Below are 24,862 nucleotides of genomic sequence, written 5' to 3' on the forward strand. Positions count from 1 at the left end.
GCTTTCTCCTGTGCTTCTGTTAGTTGTGCCTACAATAAAAAGATTTCCTGGTCTTTTGTTTTCAATAAAAGACTCACCTCTGATGCTTTGTCTATTGTTGCTGCCGAATAGGCTCCAGCATATTGTGATAGTTTTGTTGGGTCATCAGAGGGGTCAAATTCCTCCTTCCAAAACACATTGCCCGCGACCGTTTGTTCTAGGAAAAGGGAAGGTTGATCAGTCCTTCTTCTCTTCCTTTGTCGTTTTACTACAGCTTTATGCCTTGCGCTATAGAAGACATCCAAGGGAGGAATCTCTTCTACCTGCAAAATGATTTGATCGGAGGGGTCCTTTGGTATTATTTCTAATTCCTTTGAACTGGGTAGGCCGCTGGTTCCACATGGAAACTGTTGTGAAGTTGTTTCCTATGTGTCTGTTGCTTTCGAAGTTTCAGTGTCCTTTGAACATTCCATACTGCTGATAATAGAATCAAATTGCTGCCATTCCTGGAGCAGTTTTGGATCAATATGAGTATCCACATTTACTTCTATGTTGCTCTTCTTCTGCTCTTTAGTCTGGGTCTCCTCTCGCACTTTCTCCTGCTCTTTAGTCTGAGTTTCCTCCTGTGCTTTCTCTTGTTCTTTTGTTGTAACCGGAGGTTCCTTTGAATGTTGTCGTTCAGGTTCGCTTGATGCTGTTGTTGGGGTTGTTGCTAACAGATCTAGAGGCAGAGTTTGCAACCTCTGTTCTCTAAGTCTGTTGAATTCAACCAACCCTTCATCCTGATATTTCATTCTGGCTAATGACTTAACCTGCATTATTGACTCGGCTGAGGAGAACAGGTCATCGAACATATCTTCTTTATGATCAAACTTTGCCAATTTGGCCTGTTCAAGTGCATTATAGGCGACTTTGTTGGGATCAAATTGCCTATTAGGGAGAGTTGCTAGAGTTAATGATTTTATCTTTGTAGCTTCTTTCTCTGCATGTTTGAAGTCATGCAATGTGTAGACACCACATCTCAGAGGAAAAGAGGGCCAGACCTGCTTCTTATTTTTCTTGAGAGTCTGTGTAACTCCCTCGGCAATGATCTGATAAGCTATTTCCCTCGCCAACAATTTATCAAGTATGTACAAAGGAAGGACATGAGGTTCAGCTTGGCTACCGAAAACTCTTATATAAGTGAACTTTTCCTCCCCGAACCATATTCCTATTGATGTTAAATCAATCCCGGCTTGGTAGGAAATCTTGGGAGCAGGTTTATCAAAAATAGAGTAATGAATGGGTAACATAAAGCCATTGTAGACTTGGTATAAATGGTGCTTATAAGAAGATTTCCACAATTTCTGATGGTATATGTGAATAGGCATGGGGTCTTTTGATGTCCACCTCCAACCGAGCACGGGAAATTCATAATTAAAACACAGGGTATCTAGAATATAGGCACTTTAGTAGAACGGGGGAATTAACCTTTCAGTAATGCGGGTCTTGTTTCTAAAATCAAGAACAACTGTTGCTAGTTTATCTGACAGTATAGTTGCCCAATCCATTATTTCACGGTTACACGCCGCTTCCATCAAGGGAACCATTTCTATAGTGAAATTAGACGAATCGTGCAACCCCCACAATCTTCACATCATTATCCCAGCATAACAATAAGGAGAACATAGGGAATCAACAGAGTACTTACCGGAAGATTCATGCTTGTGTTTTGCCAGATTTTGTCTCCAATCCCGGATGGGTTCGGATTCAACTTCATTCTCTTTTCAGAATTTCTCCAAAAACACCTTGGTGTACTTCTTCTCTGGCTCAGGCAAATGATACATTTGCCTTAAATCATCAGCCTTGAATGAACCGAATATTCTCCCATCTCTGGTGCAGAAAGTTTTGTCTGTGATTGGAATTTCCTCAATTGCCCACCTCACTACATCCGTATATGGGAGAATTTGTTCCCGAGCTGCTATCCGATGAAGGAAGGAATCGGCTAAGTCCTTTAAAGTACCATCAGATTTCTGAGTTGCATCTGCAGTGGCTTGTACTATTGTCACTTCAGGTTCATCGGCCTCAATCAAATTATAGGTACTTTGCCAAGTAGTTTTGCCAAGACCGGAACATGTAGTATCAGATATCAATCCTTTCTTTTTATTTGTTGGATCAGCGACGGCTTGTCCTGTGGCTGGCACAGCGAAAGCGACTGTGGTTTTCTTAGACTTCTTCCCCATTCTGCTTGAGTTTTCTGCTTTGAAAGAATTCTGTACAGGAGTGAAAATAAGCGTAACACAGAGTATTAGTAGTGAAAATCAAATATGAGCGAGATATATTGATCAATGCGTGATGAGGGATTAACTTTAAAGTGGTCGTGGATACCATCTATGAGAAGATTTTAGGACTTACTATTACATTAAATGGCCGTTTAAAACTTGCCAATCCTTTAAATGCCAATCATATCATTAATGGGCTGAATGATTTGTTTAAGCATGCCTTGGATGTTTTGGTGGTTGAGCGCAGGTAAATCACTGTTCGACAGATAAGGTATTTAATATGAATTAATCGTAATATGCTTTTGTTTTAACGGCTTTTTTGAAGTTTGCGCTTTTGGATTTATCGCAATCGGGCGTCGGGGGAAACTTAAATCCTTATATTGACACCTTTGGAAATCCTCGATCGTCGATAGCGATATCGCATCGCATCGGGAGTATGGGCACTTTTAGAAAGCATGGATGCTATATTGCCGATCGTCGATAGCGATATCGCATCGCATCGGGCGTATTACCTGGGGTGCTTTTAAAAACATGCATAGTATATCGCCGATCGCTAATAGCGATATCGCATCGCATCGGAGCGAAAGGAACTTTATCGCATCAGAGAAAACCAATGGGCCTCTAAAGTATGCCTCCTATGTCATTGCGATATGCGATCTTGCGATCGCTTTATCGCAATGATAAAAGATTGATTATTAATATTATAAGACAAAAATTGGTTTGTCCAAAAGGTTTTTTATAATGTTTTCATTTTGTTTTCGGACCTTTTTTGAATAATACAATGTTGATACCAATCAAAACTAAAAGGGACCCATTTCATATGATAGTTTTTGTGAACAAAAATGATATGAAATGGGGGGTTGTTGTAGAGCACAACAGTCCCATGATCCAATTTTCAAATCTTGGGTTGTGAAATTGTAGGAAATAGAACTAGAGGAATTCTAGATTTTTAAATGCCTTTTTAAATGGGTCGTGTTGCAATTTCTGATAAAACTTTTCTTCTGGGAGGTGTTGAACCTCACAATTGCTTCTTTTTGGCATCCTTTTTCACCCTGTCTATTTCATTTTTTATCTTCATAATAACACAATGGGCATAAATTTACAGGAATTAGGACATGGCATGTATACAATTGTCTTTTATTCCGTAAAATGATAATATTATTTATTATTTAGTTTAATTTTTACTTCAGCTACTGAATTACAATGATTATGTAGCTAATACAAGATTTTGCAGGCAAGTTCTTGGTTTGACAGGTTAGAAGGTACCAGTTGGGAAGCAAAATATATGGGTAGGTAGCAATTGAGGCACTCAATTATTTCCTCATACTCTCATGAGCCAGATCAATGGAAACATGTCCTAGCAATGCGGTCAAACATGAATTCAACCTACGTAGTCTACAACATGTGAGAAAGAACAAGATTTATGCCTCATGATTTGATTTGATAATAGAAAATCATGAGCAAATTATGTGATGTTCTCTTTTCAAGTTAAATTTAGTTTCCATTGATAGGGATTAGGCATATGGCTCTGAATAATTAATTGTTATGAGCTCTATAAATATGCCTCTCGATAGAAATGAAAACAATGATAGTAAGGACATGAGAGTGAGACTGAAACTCTATTATTAATAACCTATTTTTAAAAGAATCATTTCATTTTCTCAGCAAGAGTTCATGTGTGGTTAAGTGTTTTATCTATAGAGTAGTGATTTCTTGCTTCTTGTGGAGGGACCCCTCGAGACAATAAGGATTTCTATTTTGTTTTAGCAGTTAGAAATTAGCTTTATATTTTCCATAGATTTCTGTTTATTAGATTGAGTAATTGGATTTTCTATTTCTTTTAGATTTAAGTCAAGACCATTCTACTAATCATTTCTATTTTTCAAATATTTTGGATGCACATGGATAAAGCATAGTAGCAGTGCTATAGTTCTACATTTCAATTAAATAGACAAAACTTTATCTTTCTTATAGACAATGGATTTATTCGTAGAATTGAATGTTAAATTTCAAACATGTGTGATCTTTAATTTAAGAAAGTGTGAGTGTGTTTAAGTAAGAGTTGGTTTCATTTAATTTTCATGCAAGTGTTATTTCTATTTATACAAATGTCTGGTGAGGTTAATAGTGGTTTTCATTTTTGCAAATAAGTGTGTATATAATACAAAGTGTGGGATTAATTTTCATTTATGTCAAGTGCGATTGATTTACATTTATGCTAAAGTGTGAGATTTTTATTTCAAGGAAAACTATGGAATTTTATAAACAAATTTATTTTTTGTTTGAAAGTAAGAGAGTGTGATCATCATTGTAGAGTTAATATTATTTTCTAGTAATAACTAATTTACTCATAAAATACATGTGCATTTCGATAACTCAATTTAATTTAGAATTTGGGTGAGTAATAAAAGACTTCAAGCACATACAATGCACATACACTTCATCATTTTACTAGACCTGGTTGATAATTTATGTGAGGAATTTAAGATGAATTATGTTACCAAACATTTTTGCTCTATTTATGAGGACGTGTATATAGGAGCCTTTTTCTTTTTACTTAAAAAAACAACAACAACAATAACAAAAAAAAATGATATGCATAGAGAAAGAGATTCTAGAGGTAGATTTGTAAGTAGAGTTAGAAGCTTAATACCAACATCATCACTTGCCCCACCACAACCTTGTAGTGCCACACCACCTAACCAAACTCATATTCCATATACTGCAGGCAAAAACGAACTTCCTGAGGTAATTAAATCTCAAATCTAACCTAGAGATTCACAAAATTCATTAGCTGAAGCTGTAATAGAAGAACAGGATCCTACATCCCCAACAGAAAGAGTAATTTTTATATCTTCAACTGGAGAGAAAATTATAGGACAAGAACTAGAAGTCCCTATTAAAGAAGAGGAGAAAGAAACTTATTTTAACCTACCATCGATAGAAGAACCAGAAGAACTAGAAGAGGAAATACAAAATCCAATTTTGGAACCATACATTACTTTTTAAGAATCTACAATGGTTGGAGAAGGGGAAGGATGGGTACATAATCTGAATGGTGAACAACATAGGATTGGAGGAGGAAGAGGAGGAAATAGGAGAGGTGGAAGAGGTGGACGAAGAGGAAGATGAGGTGGAGGAGGATATACATAACCCTTCGGATTTCTCATCCTTGATGAGGATACCACAACCACTATGAAAAATATCTCACCCTCCATCCTTCCAAATTTTCATGGATTAAGGAATGAAGATCCTAAAATATTTCTCTTTGAATTTGAAGTCTTGTGTAGGTCTTATGAATACTTGTTTGACACTCAAAAGTTGAAATTATTTCCAACAACTCTTAAGGATGCAACATTAAAATGGTTCATGGCACTAGAAGCACATTCTATAAGAACATGGGAACAAATGAAAACTATGTTCTTAGAGAAATATAAAGACTACTGTATGCCCCATAATCTTAAAGATGGAGTCTTTAAAATGATGCAAAAAGAAGATGAAAATATTGAATATTTCATTGAAATGTTTGCTTATAATATTAAAACGGCTCAAATGCATGATCTAGATGAAGAAAAATTGAAAGCTCTCTTATTAACATCCATCACAGATGAGTGGACTAATCTTCTCAATTTGATGGGTAAGGGAGATATTTCTCAGTTAACATTTGGAGATATTTGTTGTTTATGCATACATGTTTTAAGAGGTAAAGCAAGAATGGGGAAAAATCCAAGATACCCTGTCATGTATAGGATTAATAAATCTACAACTCGGACAACAAGTAGGGTTGAATTGGGTAATTTTCTTGACAATTTTAAAACAAATATTTTGGGGAGTCTTAGTAAACAAATAGATACCCTTAAAGTATAAAATAAGAAAAAGGATAAAAGTTTTTCATTATCTATCTTTTGTCCCAAATGTAGAAAAAATCATGCTTTGAGAGAATGCCCTCTTGACTTGAAAAGTGTAGAAACCTGTATGATATGTTCAGAAAATCATGACACAAAGTAATGTCCTTCAATACCATGTCTTAAATATTCTTATCAAGAGGAAGTAATACCAAATCAAGTACAACACCTCTATTTTATTGCTAAGAGACCATGGAAAAATTCACAAACAAATATGACTCAAGGTTTTAACACCCAAACATTTGCACAACCATCAAAAAGAAATTGGGCTTCTCCCATGCCTTGGAAATATTGGCCTCATCCTTGGGCATAGGGATGGAGAAATACTTATCGAAAATACCCTCAATATCAACAACCTTACCCTGTTTTTCCACCACAATATTTTCCTCAGCCTGTTCAACCAACTGAACCTTAGAATCTAATTCCACAACTTGCATTACCATTTTCTCAAAGACCAAATCAATTGCCTGCCCAACCACTTCCAAACCTGAATAATAATAAAAAATCTCAACTTGTTTACAATGCGGAAGAAAAAAAATTCCAAACCTACATGATAACTCCATTACATCTAAACAATGTCCAACTTAGATCTGGTTGAATATTAGAAAATAAGTCACCATCAGTTGTTGTTCAGGAATATGAAAAGAAAAATATCTCTGAGGAAGAGAAATCTCTTCATCAAGAGGCAAAATCTCAAAAACAAACCACCCTTGCACATTCTGATGATATTCCAATAAACTCAATTACCATTATAGAACAACCTTCAATATTTGCTCAAACACCACATTTTCTCAAAAGATTGAAAATTGATAAAGGGGTAGAAAAATAGATTTTATTCCCTGATTATGATATGATAGATAAATTGGAGAATATTTTCATAAAAAATTTGTTTGTTGCAAGCTATCAAAGAAATACCAATATTTGCAAAGACAGTCAGGGAGCTTAGTATTAAAAGACTAGGAAGAAAGAGAAAAGAAGTCAAAGAATTCAGTTAGTTGGAAAATTGTAGATATGATGATGGGAAAAACAACAATTTAGAAATATCTTGATCCAGGAAGTTCTATTGTGAAAACACACATCAATGGTGTCAAAATTCCAAATACATTGATTGATTTAGGAGCAACTATAAAGATAATGAGAAAACAAACTATGAATCAATTGAAACCTCCTAATCTTCAATATACATCTACATTATTGTAATTAGCAAATAGATCTGTTATCGAACCTAATGGTCTGCAAGAAGATATATTCGTATCCTTAGATTCTTGGGAATATCTTGTTAATTTTATGATTCTAACACCGAAGAATAATTTAGGGTTACATCCATTGATTCTAGGAATACCATGGTTAGCTATAGCGGATGATTTTATAAGTTGTAGATGTGGTGTTATGTTTATTTATGATGGAATTTAAACAAAGAAATTCACATTATATCCTCCTACAAAAACAACAATAGAGGTAGAAAGTGATGAATGGATAGATGAAGATATTGATCTATGAAAATCTTTGTTACTTCATAGATAGATGAAGAAGATCAGATTTTGAATTTATTGTAAAATAATGATTCTTCCTCATATTGTGAATTTAATAAAAGTTTTCAAGAACAATGTAATATTGAATATTTATCATCTCATCAATTGTATTTACATTCTATGGAAAAATTTGGAAATTCTTTAAATAGAAATCCTTCCAAGAAAAACTTTGAATATCAATAATCTCGAAGAATTTCAAAAGAAAGAACTAATAAAAGTGTTACAAGAATATTCCTCTACTTATGCATGAGAATACACTGGAATTAAAGGAATTGATTCCAATACTTGCATACATAATATCCACATTAAATAAAATTCCAAACCAATCCGACAATCTCAGAGAATAATGAGTTCAAATTTAAGGGAAATTGTTAAGGAATAACAACAAAAATTGTTAAATGTGAACTTCATTTATCCAATATCAGATAGATAATGGGTTTCACCATTGATAATTATTCCTAAAAATAATTGAAAATGGAGAGTATTCATTGACTATAGGGATTTGAATAAAGCCACTTTAAAATATCATTTTCCACTTCCTTTTATAGATAAAGTTTTAGATACATTGGCGGGAAATAAATATTTTTCATTATTGGATGGTTTTAGTAGATATAACCAGATCCAAGTAGCTCCAAAAGATCAATATAAACCACTTTTACATGTCCATGGGGAACTTATGCCTACCAATTACTTCCTTCTGGATTATGCAATGCACCTGCAACATTCCAAAGGGAAGTTTTAATCATTTTCTCTGATCTAATTCATGATTGTGTGGAAGTCTATATGGATGATTTTATTGTCTATGGAAATTCCTTTGAAGAAGCTCTTAAAAATTTCGAAAATGTTCTCATTAAATGTAAAGAAGAAAATCTCTCATGAAATCATGAAAATTTTTTATGATGTTTACTGAGGGAATTGTTTTAGGACACCATATTTCAAGGAATGGAATTAGAATTGATACATATAAAGTAGAAGTTATTTCTAAATTATCAATTCCAACATGTCAATGAGATCTTAGAATTTTTCTTGGTTGTACTAGTTACTATAGAAGATTCATAGAAAACTTTACAAAAATTGCCTCTCCACTTTTCAAATTTATTACAAAAGATTGTGAATTCATCTAAAATTTTTATTGCCAAAAATATTTTGAAACATAAAAAGAAAATATTTCTGAAACACCCATTCTAAGAGAACCAAATTGGAAACTACCATTTCAAATACTGACTGATGCTTCTAATACAGTTTTAGGAGTTGTATTAGGACAAAAGAATTTAACTCCTTTTGTCATTTACTATATCAGTAAAAATTTCACTCCTGTTGGGTTAAATTACACTATAACAGAAAAGGAGTTTTTAGTTGTGGTCCATGACATAAATTACACCTTGGTATATGGTATGAAAAGAATAAGAAGTTGAAAGAAAAGAACAAATCCCTTAAGACAAAATTCATAAGCCTGAAGTATAATATTTTGATGAAGAAACGGAAAATGGAAATCACCAAGAAGAACACAAGGAAGAGAAATTTAGATGTTTTGCCTCAAGTATATAAAGAAGTTCGATAACAGGAAGTGTTCATCAATTTTGAAATTTTGCATGTGGACATGCAATGACCTCCGTGTGGGGGAATGTTGAACCTCACAATTTCTTCTTTTTGACATCCTTTTTCATCCTATCTATTTCCTTTTGATCTTCATGATAGCACATTGGGTATCAAATTATAGGAATTATGACATGGAAGGTATACAATTGTATTTTATTTCATAAAATGATAATGTTCTTTATTATTTAGTTTAATGTTTACTTCAACTACCGAATTATAATGATTCTGCAGCTAATACATGATTCTACAACCAAGTCTGTGGTTTGACAGGTTCCAAGGTGCCAACTGGGAAGCGAAATATATGGGTAGGCGGAAATTGATGCACTCAAAAATTAGCTCCTACTCTCATGAGCTATATTGATGGAAAAAGGTCCTAGCAATGTGGTCAAAGTTGAAAACAACCTCCATAGTCGGCAATAGGCGAGTGAGAATGATATTTATGCCTCATGATAAGCTTTGAAAATAGAAAATCATGAAAAAATTATGTGATGTTATATTTTCAATTGAAATTTAGTTTATGTTGATAGGGATTAGGCATATAACTCTGAACAATTAATTGCAATGAGCTTTATAAATATGCCTCTTGGAAGAAATTAAAATGGTGATAGTAAGGATGCAACAATGAGATTGAAAATATGTTATTAATACTTTTTTTTAAAAGAATGATTTCATTTTCTTAGTAAGTGTTCATGCGTGGTTAAGTGTTTGATCGATAGCGTAGTGATTGCATGCTTCTCGTGGAGGGTGCCTTCGAGATAGTAAGGATTTCTATTTTGTTTTAGTAGTTAGAAATTAGATTTATATTTTCCATAGATTTCTGTTTATTAGATTGAGTAATTTCGATTTCGATTTCTTTCATATTTAAGTCAATACCATTCTACTAATCATTTCTATTGTTCAAATATTTTGGATGCACATGGATAGACCATAGTAGCAGTGATATAGTTTTACATTTCAATTAAATAAACAAAACTTTATCTTTCTTATAAACAATCAATTTGTTCACAAAATTTAATGTTAAATTTCAAACATGTGTGATCTTTAATTTAAGCAAGTGTGAGTGTGTTTAAGTAAGATTTGGTTTCATTTTATTTTCATGCAAGTGTGATTTCTATTTATACAGATGTGTGATGAGATTAATAGTAGTTTTCATTTCTGCAAATGAGTGTGTATATAATGCAAAGTGTGGGATTAATTTTCATTTATGTCATGTTTGAGATTGATTTAGATTTATGCTAAAGTGTGATATTTTTATTTGAAGGCAAAGTGTAGAATTCTATAAACAAAAGTAGTTTTTGGTTGAAAGGAAGAGAGTGTGATCATCATTGTAGAGTTAATCTTATTTTCTAGGAATAACTAATTTACTCATAAAAGACATGTGGATTTCGATAAATAAATTTAATTTAGAATTTGTGTGAGTAATAAAAGACTTCTAGCACATACAGTGCACATACACTTCATCAGTTTAGTAGCCCAGGTCGATAATTTATGTAAGTAATTTAAGATCAATTAAGATACCAAACAGGAGGTTTCAGAAGCTGAAAATTGGAGCATAGTGCATAGTGAAGGGAAATCCTACTGGTCATTTTATCAAATTTTCAAATATTAGGTTGTGATATTTTAGCAGATTTGATCAAAGGAATTTGAGCTTCCTTAATCCTCCTAAAATCATGCATCAAACAAATCATGTTGGAATGTATGCTATAACTTTTTTTTTTCTCTGAGGTTTCAAAAGCTAAAAATTACACCAAGATGAGAAGAAATCATGTTGAACATCTTATCCAACTTTCATATCTTGGGTATTAATATTTTAGGATATATGATCATAGGAAGGTGAGGTTCCTAGATTTTCCTAAAATCATGCATCAAACAAGTCATGTTGCCATTTTCCCTATAAATTTTCATCTTCGAGGTTTTGAGAGGCTGAAACTTAGAATATAGTGTGGGGAACTCCCATTGATCATATGGTTCAATTTTTATAAGTCTGAATTCTATAAATTAGGATATATTCCCTAGGTATTTTTCAATATTAGTTTGCACGCAAAGTGTTTGAAGAAATCTATAAATGTTTTAATGAATCATTACATAAAAATTGTTTGATGAAATTCCCTAATGAAAATGTTATTTTGTGGATGGAGATTGTATTGTTGTATGATAGTACTCTTGTATTTGATATATGCCTATTTGCATGAAAATCAATTGAAGAAATGTGTTAAGGTGTTTTATTACAATTTGCATACAAACTATTTGATAAAATATATCAAAGAAAGAAATCAAAATTTGCATTTTGATTCATATATTTTATTTAGTGTGTTACAATTGGAATCAAATCAGTGTCTCTTATTTATGTTAGATTTTAGGCTTCTGTGGGAGTTTTTTGATTGCTGATCCGGATTAACCACAATCTTCACTTCATTCTGCCAACGTTTCAAACCCCAAAGGGGGTCCATCATCAGGACACATAAGAAAGAATAATAATCTCTCATTATTATTCTTTCTTATTTGTCCTGATGATGGACCCCCTTTGGGGTTTGAAACGTTGGCAGAATGAAGTGAAGACTGTGGTCTCTTATTTAATTTCATACAAAATGTTTGACAACATGTCTACAAGAAAACACTACTTAATTGGTTCTATACAAAGTATTTGAAGAAAGGCTTGCATGTAAAGTATTTAACAAAATATGTGAGAGATGAAAATCAAGTTTTTGCAACTGTGGATAGGATAAATTTAGTAGGGGTATGTGAAAAATGGGTATCATATCATTTTTTCCAGCTAGCAAGAAGAAGAAGAAAAATGAGTACCCTATAACATCCATAATTCATTGACGGAATTGGTGATATGACAAAGTGTTATCAGAGCATCGTTCAAAACTAGACTTGGATGGGTTCAATAACAGATGAGGTGGGAGCTTTGATACTATGTTATAAGGTATTATTAGAGCTAGGTTCATCACTAAACTTGGAAAGGCTCGGGTATAAGAAATAATTTAAGTTTTAAATTAATATCTATGAATGCATGTGTAATTATGTGAAATTATTTTGTTGTGTATGCACATACATTGATTTAAATTGAAAATTGACTTGAGTTTGCTGAAGTAAGATAAACATGTAGGATTCTAACTAGATTCCCTAGATAATCCAAATATAATTGCTAGAGTTTATGGACAAGTGATGAAACCATAACTATAAGGTGGAATCACTTAACTTATCTCTCACTAGTTTTAGTAATTTTCTTTAATTTTTTGAGAAGTTTCCATATGGTGATAAATAACAACATATGCATGATTAAAATGCAAGAGATGAAATTGTTCAAGGTTGCGTGTCATTTGAATAGTTATCAAATAATGATATGCTATATGCATGGAGACATGTCAAGTGCATAGAATAATGGATGTGCATGCATAAAGACTCACAATAGTATGTTTTTGTAACATGATTCAAATGACTAATAGTGGTTAATGGTGAACATGTAACCAAGAGTAGGTTGATATCATGATTGGTAACCCAAAGAATGTGTTTCAAGGATTCTTGTGGAATCAAGGATGGAAGATAAGGTATTGATGAGAGAATCATACAAGTTGAATCTATGCATGTTGTAACAGCATTGTGAGTGCACTTTTCCTTGGGTTTATTTTAAAAATGGAAACTATGGCCAAAATACACTTCAGATAGAATCTTTGGGGAACATAATTCTGGCACTGAATTCCTCTTTGTTGGGTCCCTAGAATACTAGTGATTACCCTATTACTATTATAATTATACCCCTTATTTATATTGTTGTGCCCCTATTACCCTCATATTGTTATTTCTGTGCCGCATAGAATCCCTCTATTGCTATTTTTGTGGCTTTATATTATTATTGTTAGGTCGTCTGGATTATATTGTGACTCCTTAGACTCCTATATATAGAAAGGAGGTTTTGTCATTTGAATCATCAAAGAATTGTTCATTTATGTAATGTAAAGGAGGTTGCCCCCTCGAAGAGGCTGAATTCTAAGGCGTTGATCTATCTTTTCTATCTTTTCTTGAGCTGGTTTCATAACATTTGGTATCAGAGCTTTGGATTCTAGGGTTTCGCTGCTCCAAACAGGTCATCGTGGAATTTTCGCTATAACGTTTTTTCTATGACGTTTCAGAAGTCGCAAAAAAAACCCATTTGAGAAGAAATCGCGCTGAACCTTGGGTCCGAATTTCAGAGCTTTTTGCACGATATTTCGGAGATATGATCTGAGGAAGTTGGTATTTTTGCAGACTCCTGAATTACATTCAAAACAGGTGACCTAGGGAAAATCGTCATAACTTTCTCTCTGGGAATCAGATTGAAATTTCATAAGAAGGTACAGAAAGAGGACAGAATGTAGTTTCTTGTATATCATTTTTAGGACCAAATATCGAAAATTGTACACGTGGCACTTCATACAAGTTCGCTCTACTGAAAGTCTATAATCAGGTCATCTTGGGAGATTGTGCATAACTCTTTCTTGGAGAATCCAATTTGGATCAGACTGGTGGCATTGGAAAGAGGACACAGAGAGCTACTATAGGTCGCCAATTTAAAACTAGATGATTGGAAAGCACAGAGATAAATCAGAGGCAATATTTAGCTCCTACAAAGTGAAAAAGGTGTGTAGATTTTTTTAAATTTTTGCTTAAGCTTGGTTTGAAAATTTATTTTGAAGGAATTCAAAGGGCATAGTAGAGCATTATTATCGGTAACTGATGCCCCAAGGAAAGAAAATGCAAACACCTAGTAAGGAACCTGAAAGCTCTAGCATGACTCATGAAGAAGAGGAAGAAATGCTACATGATATATCAAAATTACAAGAACAAGTGCAACAAATGTCACGCTCACAAAAGTTAACAGATGCTAAGATAAATGGCGTGGAAGCTAAGATGGACAATTTGAAGATAGATTTGAACACAAATTTGAAGACAGGCATGGCAGATTTGAAGACAGATTTGACAAATTTTCTACAAGAAATACTTACTAATGGTGAAAAGGTAGTAAAGGAAACTCATGATGAGAACAAAAGAAATGTTAATCATGATTCCATAGACGCTAATGTTGGATCGAAGAATCACCATATTCCAAAAATCGATATGAGGAAGTTTGATGGCAAGGATCCCGCCACATGGATATTACAGATGGAGCAATTCTTCGATCTCAATAATGTGCAAAACGCACAAAAGGTACGTATGGCAACTGTATATTTGGAACCAAATCAGTTTGTATGGTATCAATGGCTTTGTTCTCGTAAACAATTTATCACTTGGGCAATTTTTACGGAAGAATTGATAGCACATTATGAGGATACAAAAAGCAACACTTTTTTTAGCCAATTGATAAGTCTCAAACAAAAGGGTTCAATAATGGAGCACATTGAGGAGTTCCAAAAATTGAACATAAGGGTAAAAGATATTCCAGAGGAGCATAGGATTGATGTGTTCATAGGGTCTTTAAAGGATAATATCCAACATGATGTTCGCCTTTGGGAACCTGATTCATTAGAGAAGGCATTCAGGTTAGCAAGAAAAATGGAAAGCAAAATTATGGCAACTAGGAAGCATACCACTCACAACTATAAAGACGGAAGTGTTGTTGCCCCTAGTCTTCCACAACCTACAAGGTTGACACCACAACAATTGGAAGAAAAAAGAGCAAAAGGGCTTTGTTACAATTGTGATAGCAAATACACAAAAGGTCATAAGTGTGCTGAGAAGAAATTATTCTACATAGATTGTGAAGAGGAAGAAGAAAAGGAGCAAGAAAGGTCAAAAGAAGAGGATATATTCCAGGAACAAAGCCTAGATGAAGAACAAATAAATCCGACCATATCTTGTAATGCATTGGCGGGAATTACCACTCCTCAAACCATCAAGATAGAAGGACAAATCAAGAAGAAAAAGGTAATAGTGTTGATTGATTCAGGAAGCACCCACAATTTTATTCATTGTAGGGTAGCAAAAGAATTGAATTGCTTCCTATATCCAGCACCAGAGTGTCAAGTGATGATTGCAAATGGAGGAACAATAAATTGCTCTGGAAAGTGCCATAATATCAAGCTATCCATGGGAGAATATGTATTGACTAGCCCAATGCTTTCCATTCCAATGGGAGGTGCTGATGTTGTACTAGGAGTCCAATGGCTACAATCCTTGGGTACAATAGCTTTTAATTTTCAAGAACTTTTCATCAAATTTTCTACGGAAGGAAAGGAAGTTGAATTAAGGGGTATTGCAGGGAAACCAGGAAAGATAATCAGCTCTAATGGCATGACAAAGCTTCTAAAAAAGGAGCAAAGAGGTGTAATTGCACAATTATGTTCGCTAGATGTTTCCACATTGGAATCATCTATTTCTCCAGATCTCCAAAAAGTCCTGGACAATCATTCCAAGGTATTTGAGACTCCCAAAGGTCTCCCACCTATGCGTGATCATGATCATGCTATTCATCTGATTCCAGGAAGTGTTCCTCCAAACATCAGGCCGTACAGATATCCCTATGTCCAAAAAAGTGAAATTGAACGTATGGTTGCAGAAATGCTAGAGGCTGGTATAATTCAACCGAGTCAAAGTTCTTTCTCAGCTCCAGTAGTATTGGTGCACAAGAAGGATGGATCATGGCGCATGTGTCCGGATTATAGGGAGCTCAACAAGCTCACTATTAAAGATAAGTTCCCCATTCCTGTCATTGATGAATTACTGGATGAATTGCATGGATCAATTTACTTCACCAAGTTGGATCTTCGTTCGGGATATCATCAAATCAGAATGAAGATTGAAGACATTCCGAAAACGGCATTTAGAACTCATGAGGGTCATTATGAATTTTTGGTCATGCCTTTTGGCCTTACCAATGCACCTTCAACATTTCAAGGTTTGATGAATTCAATTTTCAAACCATTCCTTAGAAAATTTGTGTTAGTATTTTTTGATGATATACTAATCTACAACAAGTCTTGGAAGGATCATGTTGAACATGTTGACAGGGTGCTACAACTATTGGAGGAGAAACAATTATATGCAAAAAGATCCAAATGTTTCTTTGGAGTCCAGGAGGTGGAATATTTGGGTCATATTGTATCTCATGAAGGAGTTAAGGTAGACCCTAGCAAAATTAAAGCCATTAAGGAATGGAAAATCCCCACATCCATAAAGCATCTGCGAGGATTTCTTGGGTTGACAGGGTATTATCGCAAGTTTGTTAAGAATTATGGGAGAATAGCAGCACCTCTAACAACATTATTGAAGAAAGATTCATTTTCATGGACTCCGGAAGCAACAAAGGCCTTTGAACATCTTAAAGAGGCAATGTGCCAAGCACCGGTCTTAGCTACACCGGACTTCACAAAAACCTTTATTGTGGAATGTGATGCTTCAGGAAATGGAATTGGTGCTGTTCTAATGCAAGATGAAAGACCCATTGCTTTTGAAAGTCGTCCAATCAAGGGAAAGTTTTTAAGCAAAGCTATTTATGAGAAGGAAATGTTGGCAATACTCCATGCACTTAAGAAATGGCGACCCTACCTAATGGGAAGACACTTCAAGGTAAAAACGGATCATGATAGCCTTAAATACTTTTTAGAACAAAGATTATCCTCTGAAGAGCAACAAAAGTGGGTCACAAAGATGTTGGGTTATGACTTTGAAATCATCTACAAAAAAGGGAAGCAAAATGTGGTGGCAGATGCACTCTCAAGAAAGGATGAGGATGTGGAAGCATTGTTGTGTGCCATTTCTATTATCCAACCAGATTGGATAAACGAAGCAAGGGAGGAATGGAAGAATGACGAAGAAGTGTGGGCACTTATTCGAAAGCTACAACAAGATTCCAGTACTTCTGATACATTTAGCTGGCAAAATGATTCGTTATGGTACAAAGATCGCTTATACCTCTGTAAGAATTCCCAGCTAAAACAAAAGATTCTTATGGAATTGCACACTTCTCCCTTAGGAGGGCACTCAGGATTTTTAAAAACTTACCACAGGGTTAAGAAGGAATTTTTTTGGGATGGCCTTAAATCAGATATTCAAAAGTTTGTGGCGGAATGTTTGGTTTGCCAACAAAATAAAGTTGAAACAATTAAGACACCGGGTCTATTACAACCTTTATCCATTCCAAGCCAACGTTGGGAGGAGGTTTCAATGGATTTTATCACAGGTTTACCCAAGTCTGAGGGAAAGAGTGTCATCATGGTGGTAGTTGACAGACTTACCAAGTATGCACACTTTTGTGCATTATCACATCCATTTAAAGCCAGTACAGTTTCTACTGCATTTATGGAAACAGTTCAAAAGCTACATGGAAACCCAAAGATTATTGTAAGTGACAGAGATCCCATTTTCACTGGAAATTTTTGGACAGAATTATTTTCTTGTCTTGGTACTCAGTTAGCTCATAGCTCATCTTATCATCCTCAATCTGATGGGCAAACTGAGATAGTAAACAAATGTTTGGAAGGATATCTTCGTTGCTTTGTATCTGATAAACAGACACAATGGGTCAAATGGTTGCCTCTGGCTGAATGGTGGTATAACACTTCCTTCCATACAGCAACAAAAATGACCCCATTTATGGCACTTTATGGGTATCAACCACCATCCATCACATCATATTTAAGAGAAAATTCTAAGGTTCAGGCAGTGGAACATCACATCGAACATCAACAACAAGTCCTCCAACTCTTAAAGGATAACCTCGTGTTGGCACAAAATAGAATGAAACAACAGGCAGATCAACATCGCAGTGAAAGAAGTTTTGATGTAGGTGATTGGGTATTCCTACGGCTACAACCATATAAGCAAATGTCCCTAAAGCAAGCTAAGAAGGATAATAAATTATCACCAAAGTATTATGGTCCGTACAAGGTGTTGCAAAAGATTGGTACTATGGCATACAAATTGGAGCTTCCTGCAGCTTCTCGATTGCACCCAGTTTTCCATGTTTCATGTTTAAAGAAGGTTATAGGCGACAAGCTCCCAATTCAAACAATATTGCCAGAACTTGACGAGGAAGGAAAAATTATATTGGAACCGGAAGCAGTCACAGAAACAAGAACTCGACAGCTACGAAATCGATCAATTTCAGAGTATCTTATCAAGTGGAAGAACTTATCCGCTGAAGATTCCACATGGGAGGATGAGAATTTTATGCAGAAGTATCCAGAACTACTCAAGCGTTGAGGACAACACTTTTTTGAAGGAGAGGGGCATGTTGGGTCCCTATAATACTAGTGATTACCCCATTACTATTGTAGTTATACCCCTTATTTATATTGTTGTGCCCCTATTACCCCCATATTGTTATTTCTGTGCCCCATAGAATCCCTCTATTGTTATTTTTGTGGCTTTATATTATTATTGTTAGGTCGGCTGGATTATATTGTGACTCCTTAGACTCCTATATATAGAAAGGAGGTTTTGTCATTTGAATCATCAACGAATTGTTCATTTATGTAATGTAAAGGAGGTTGCCCCCTCGAAGAGGCTGAATTCTAAGGCATTGATCTATCTTTTCTATCTTTTCTTGAGCTGGTTTCATAACAATCTTTTCGAGAGGACCACAATCAACCTAAATATCAACAAATTTGGATAATGAGAAATGGGTTTTCGAATTTATGTTCACTCTCATTTAAATTATCAAGGTCGACCTTTCCTATAAGTTGGATCATCAAGCCCAATAGTCCTGTCCCTTCAAACCTAATCGACTAGTATATATAGAGATGCCTATATCCTCATTTCACACATCTATCTCATGATTCTTCTCTCTTAAATAGCTGCAGAATATCCTCAACGAAGGAAGAAAGGATTGGACGTCATATTTAGAGGGTTGTTTTCCTCTAGAAGGAGGTTGAGGCTACTAAGGGAAGTTTGGGATATTCTAAGGATTGTTCTAGGCTAAGTCGATTTTGTTTTGTAGGCTGAGAGACATCATATAGAAGACACATGACTTGATGAAATCTTTGGGCCACTTGTTTTGGTAGTTCTATCTTTTATGGTCTGATTTCAACCTCAACAAGTGAGGTTAAGTTTGGGTATTGTATACAGGCTAATATATGATCAATTTGAGCAATATATTATCCCTTTATGTGGCCACACTTCAGATATATTGATTCAGGTAGGCTCGTAGGCATGCACTAGTTTAGTTAGAGTAAACGAGAAAGGGTTCAAATCAGTTATAAAGGGAATCACCATACATTCCCTGTGGGGCCCCAACTAAAATAAATAGTTTCTAGGACAGTTTAGTGGGACAACAATGATCTTCAGGAAACCCTAACGAGTCCTAGCTTCATCAGTTGCATACCATAATTGCAGTTGGCTCATCAACTTATTTAAGACAACATGTTGGATCTACAAAATTGGAAAATCATTTTGACTTATTGTACTCTCTTCCTCTCTATTGAAAACTTGATTTAAATAATAAGAAGATTCGACCAAGGGTTTTCCCCATCTTGGGGTTTTACCCTGGCTTGATCCAATTTCTGTGTTCCCTTGTCTTGTCTTTTCTTCTGCTTATGATTACTCATGTTGTTTATTCTTTTACTATCAATGGGTAATAATTTATGTGATTTTTCTGAAAGGAAATGGAATTAATCTTGGGGCTCATATCATTCATTGATGTAATATTCCAAGTAAATAGCATGCTAAAATTAACATGGTATCAGAGCTCAAGTGAGGACAAGTATAAGGAATAGAAATCAATCCCTAAATTTATGGACAAATCTCCATGTTCTCCACTTTCGACAAAGCCTGAAGTGACAAACTAAGGATTTCTATTCTAAGGAGGAGTTTCCTTCAAAGTTGATATCTTTATCAAGGTCTATAAGACACCCTGAGGAGTAGTATCACAAGCATCATTAGAGGGATAAGTTTTCTCGTTTATTATGCTCTCTTAGAGGTTTGGTCACATTATATGATCTCACTTTGTAGTGTCGTATGCATATGAAGAAGTCTTTATAATCTCATATAGTCTCACATCTTCATTCTATGATCTCTTATAGTTGGTTTCCTCTACATCACCACATAGTTTATGATCTGTCTTGGCGCAATAGTTTTTCTCCTCGACACAGTAGTCTAGACATAGTAATTTTTGGCACAATGACTTGTGTATGTGGTTTCTTGTACATGTGATGGTGTATATATGAAACATGTATGACAAAGCGGTATGACATAGATAAAATCATTGTAACAGTAACATCTATATCTTGTGGATCTTATATTATTATCTATTGTAGTAGATGTATTTATATTTCATATTTTGTAGGAACTCTGAGATGTGTGTGGACACCTTGTCTCCTAGCGAAACCCTAATCATTATATGCAAAGCCCTTGTTACTTATAACCTTGAAGAGTGTCAAAATAATTTTGATCTTTCTTTCAAACCCTGAAGAGTGTCACAAGATTGAGTGATGTTAACATATTTTGATGATTTTGAAAGAATCATATTGTGAGCATAAATGTTTCTACAATAGATTTATACACCAGTGAATTGGAAGCTAGGGTATGGGAGCCTTTGAGTATATCTCAAATTTAACACATCGATGTTGGATCACTCTAATAGGAACTACAAGAGAAAATATTTCTTTCACCCTTTCCAAGATTGTATGTAGCACTACTTCAAATGAAGTTATATTAGAACACACATAACCAGGGGTCACTCAAAACGTCGAGAATTCTGAAGCACTGTGCATCCAAGTTACTATTTGAAGTATATTTTGAAGTTGTCCTCTCTAAACTAAGATGAAAGGATATTTTATAAGATTTTATTGAAAGAAATGAATCCAACTCTCATTCATATATGTCAAGTCATTTGTTACTTTCACCTGACATATTTAAAGAAATGAATGGGAATCTAAATTAAGACCTCATCATTTCCACAACTTTCGTATTTTCAAGAAGTCTTATTGTATAGATTTATTACCTTTTAGAAATAAACATGAGGGTTTCATCACCATTTCCCTTAAGCATTTTTTGAGTCTACCATTGTGACTCCTTGAAATGTCACCCTTATAACAATTATCCTTTTTATGATATTTTTCCTAAAGTCTTCATGTTGTTCCTCCCATCAGCCAATCTGATGTATACGTGCAGTGAATGATCATTCAACACAAAATTTTGTAGCATGATATCATTGTTATTTTCATTGTATAATCTAAAAGCATGTAATATTTGGGATGTATTGTTGGTAGTAGGAATATTCATTTAGAAAAGGCATCATTACACTTCAGGTGTAATTACCATGAACATACACAGATCAGAGTATAGTAGGCAAGTTGTTTCAGATGCATTTGATCAATATATGATTCTAGACCCAGTTGTTTTTCTGATTTTTTTAAACAAAGATGATAGAGACTCCTCTAGGAGTATCCATGTCAATAATATATAAGATAGTATCTCTGACTTTAGTGTCTATAAGAACATGATGGGTTAAGAAATTAGCAATTTTTTTTTGAACTGATAAGTGCAATCGAAGTCGAGGAGTAATGACTCTAGTCATTTGAAGAAATAATGGTAGTATATATTATAGCAAATTGTAGCAATAATTGTCAGAGAAATAATAGCATATGAAAGAAAAAAATATATCCTTATCTAGCAGCTGGAGTAATAGAAGCTTATACATCATCTTTATTTCGGTACCCTTGAGGTCTGGTAATCAAAATTAAAACTACATGGTACCCATGAAGTAGTTCCTTACATCAACCCTTATCAACCTGAAAACTGAGGTACCTTGAAGAAAGTGCATAACAGATCATATACCTTGGCAAGCACAATGAGAAAAGGAAATTGTGAGGATCCTGATTAGGTGATTGGGATCTTTAGTAAATTGAGCCTAAAGACTGTCCGATGAATACCAAACATGGAAGATCCCTCCTCATCATGAATGGGATAACTTAATGCTTTTGTCTCTGTCATCTAACAAAGGAAGACAATATAGTTGTTTTAGGGACAATATCAGCATGCCCCATGAAAGGTATTTCACATAAGAAGCTCATGAAGCAAGGCTTTAGAGGGAGCCTTAAGATCCCTGATAGTATGACCTGATGATCTGATGTTTGTTGATAAATACAGTCTTGGAAGATGATTATGATTAACCTTATGAAAACGAATAAGTTTCAAGTGGAATGGTGATAATGTTTTTGACATAACCACCTTCCTTATATTTATAGGGAGTCACATTTTTTTTAGAGCAGTACTCCCTAGATCAGCGAGATAATGGAGTTTTTGATCTCCATATGCATATCATGGGGATCTCTAGTAATGGTCATGTTCCTTTCCCTGAATAAATTTGTGATAAGCCCCATAATGGATGGATGTTTATTATTTTTGTAATTCTATGGTCTAAAGTACATTGTTGAAAATTGTTGATCTAATAGTATGGTGAATGGAAAGTGCACATCAAAGGTGCCATAACTCTTGGAATCTACCTTACTTAATGGATGAATGAAAACTTGGAATATAGGAGCACCATTAAGGCTGGGTGTAGATTCCCTCTCAAATCCTCTTGATTATGTTCCTTAAGAGATAAACAAGGAGTCATGGATAGACCCTATTAGGAGGGTCCTTATTGAAGATGGAGCTCTAGGATCTCCTAAAGACTTGGGGTACTTATTGATCTATGAGCGAACATAGGGTGAGTGGTTCACCTTCCCCTATAGGCACACGATGTACATGGTGACTGGTTCACCTTTCCCTATGACATATGGCATGTGTGTAGGGTGAGTGGTTCACCTTCCCTTACAATTGGTGATACATGTGTAGGGTGAGTGGTTCACCTTCCCCTACTGTTGATGACATATGCATAAGATGAGTCATTCACCTTCTCCTATGGCATATGAGAAGGATGAGTTGTTAACCTTCTCTTGCGAATACCCCAGTGAGAGATGCATTCAGGAATCTTCTTGTGGGCATGTTGGTGGGATGTGGTTCATCTTTTCCCCACATGTAGGATGGTCATTCCCTACGATCCATGGTTGACATGTCAGTGGGAGGTGGTTCATCCTTTCCCCATAATTATGATCCTTCCTATGATTGATTGGTTGGCATGCATGTCAGAAGTGGTTCATCCTTTCCCTACGTATGGTTATGTCATGTGTTTGTAGGATATCTTGGAAATAATACTGAGAGGGGGGGTGAATCAGTATTATCAAGTCAATTATTTTCTTTTTAAAACCCAGATTATATACGCTACGTCAGTTAGTGAAAACAGTGTATATACGCAACTACAGATAAGGAAACCCGAGTATATCATGTAAACTTATAATTAATTTATCTTAGAGATGTTGATCATTAATATGTGTATCAGAATCAAATAAATAGTAACCAGAAACAGTGAAATAGAGCATAAGACAATCACACACAAGAACACAAGATATAAGGTGGAAACTCAATGTGGGTGAAAACCACCTGCTGCAATTCGTCTCTATATTCTTTAATTAGAAACTTATTTTTACAATGATTTTGTATTGGTGCAGTCCTTTACTAGTACGTAGGCTGCAACCTGCAGAGAGCTACAACCCTCTCTCGTTCTCCAGCTTCTCCTAGAAGGGAGCTACAATCCCCTTAGCTCTTGCACTAGCCAACATACTAGTACGTAGGTGCTGGCCTACAGAAGGCTACAACCTTCTCTTTCTTCCAGGGACCACGTTTCATAAATTTTCAGACTGGATCCATGAACATCAATCAATCATCAAGAATTTCTGCATCAAACAATCTCCTTTTCACCAATTAGAACTGAATCAAGTAGACAATTTTTTGACAGTTGTACCCAGAACACAGTAACAGTAACCACTCACCAAATTCTGAACCCAGAGCACTACAGCAATAAACATAAACACAACTCAAGAGATATACGCTACTTCAATAATCAGAAACCTGCATGCATACACTTCTGTGTTTGGACCAACCTGCGTATACGTTGTTTTTATTCACAGAACGAGCGTGTATACATGCCTTTGCTTCACTGAACCTGCTTATAGATCTATAAAGGATAATTCACTATTTCAAATATTCAGACCTTAATTAACGCAGATTACCATATTTATAGATCAAGCATGCGCCACATATAACAAATCAAAATCATACAAAGATACTATTATTCAAGCCTTAATATTATGACCCATCAATAGAACTTATCCTTCTCTTTGAGCTAAGGTTCCTCCTTCATTCAGATCCAGATCTGCACCATAACCCCAATCACCAATATTTCATATCTTGCACTTTATCAAATATTGAATAATTCAGATGATCCTTTGCCAAATGATCTCCTTCCTCTTTTATAGTCTTAGGCCTTCCACAATACCACGGTCCAAAACCATAACAAAACAATAACATGGACCCAATACTTGGGATCAACACTCTTGACAAGATACCATGGCCCAAAACCATAGGTTCAATTACCAAGGACTAAATACCACGGACCAAAAAATAAGTTCTCCCTCATGTACGCGCTTTTCCTTGCATGAAAGTGCGTGTATATGCATACGCGACTTCGGAACGTCTAACCCGCGTGTATACGCGGCTTCGTCAAGGTGAAACTGCGTATATATCTTTTTCTTCTTTCTGAGTGCCTGAACTGTGATCTGTCACC

The sequence above is a fragment of the Pinus tabuliformis genome, chromosome 4_2, assembly GCF_031772625.1.
Source record: "Pinus tabuliformis cultivar Carrire ecotype Pingquan chromosome 4_2, CPIR1, whole genome shotgun sequence".
Classification (NCBI taxonomy): domain Eukaryota; kingdom Viridiplantae; phylum Streptophyta; class Pinopsida; order Pinales; family Pinaceae; genus Pinus; species Pinus tabuliformis.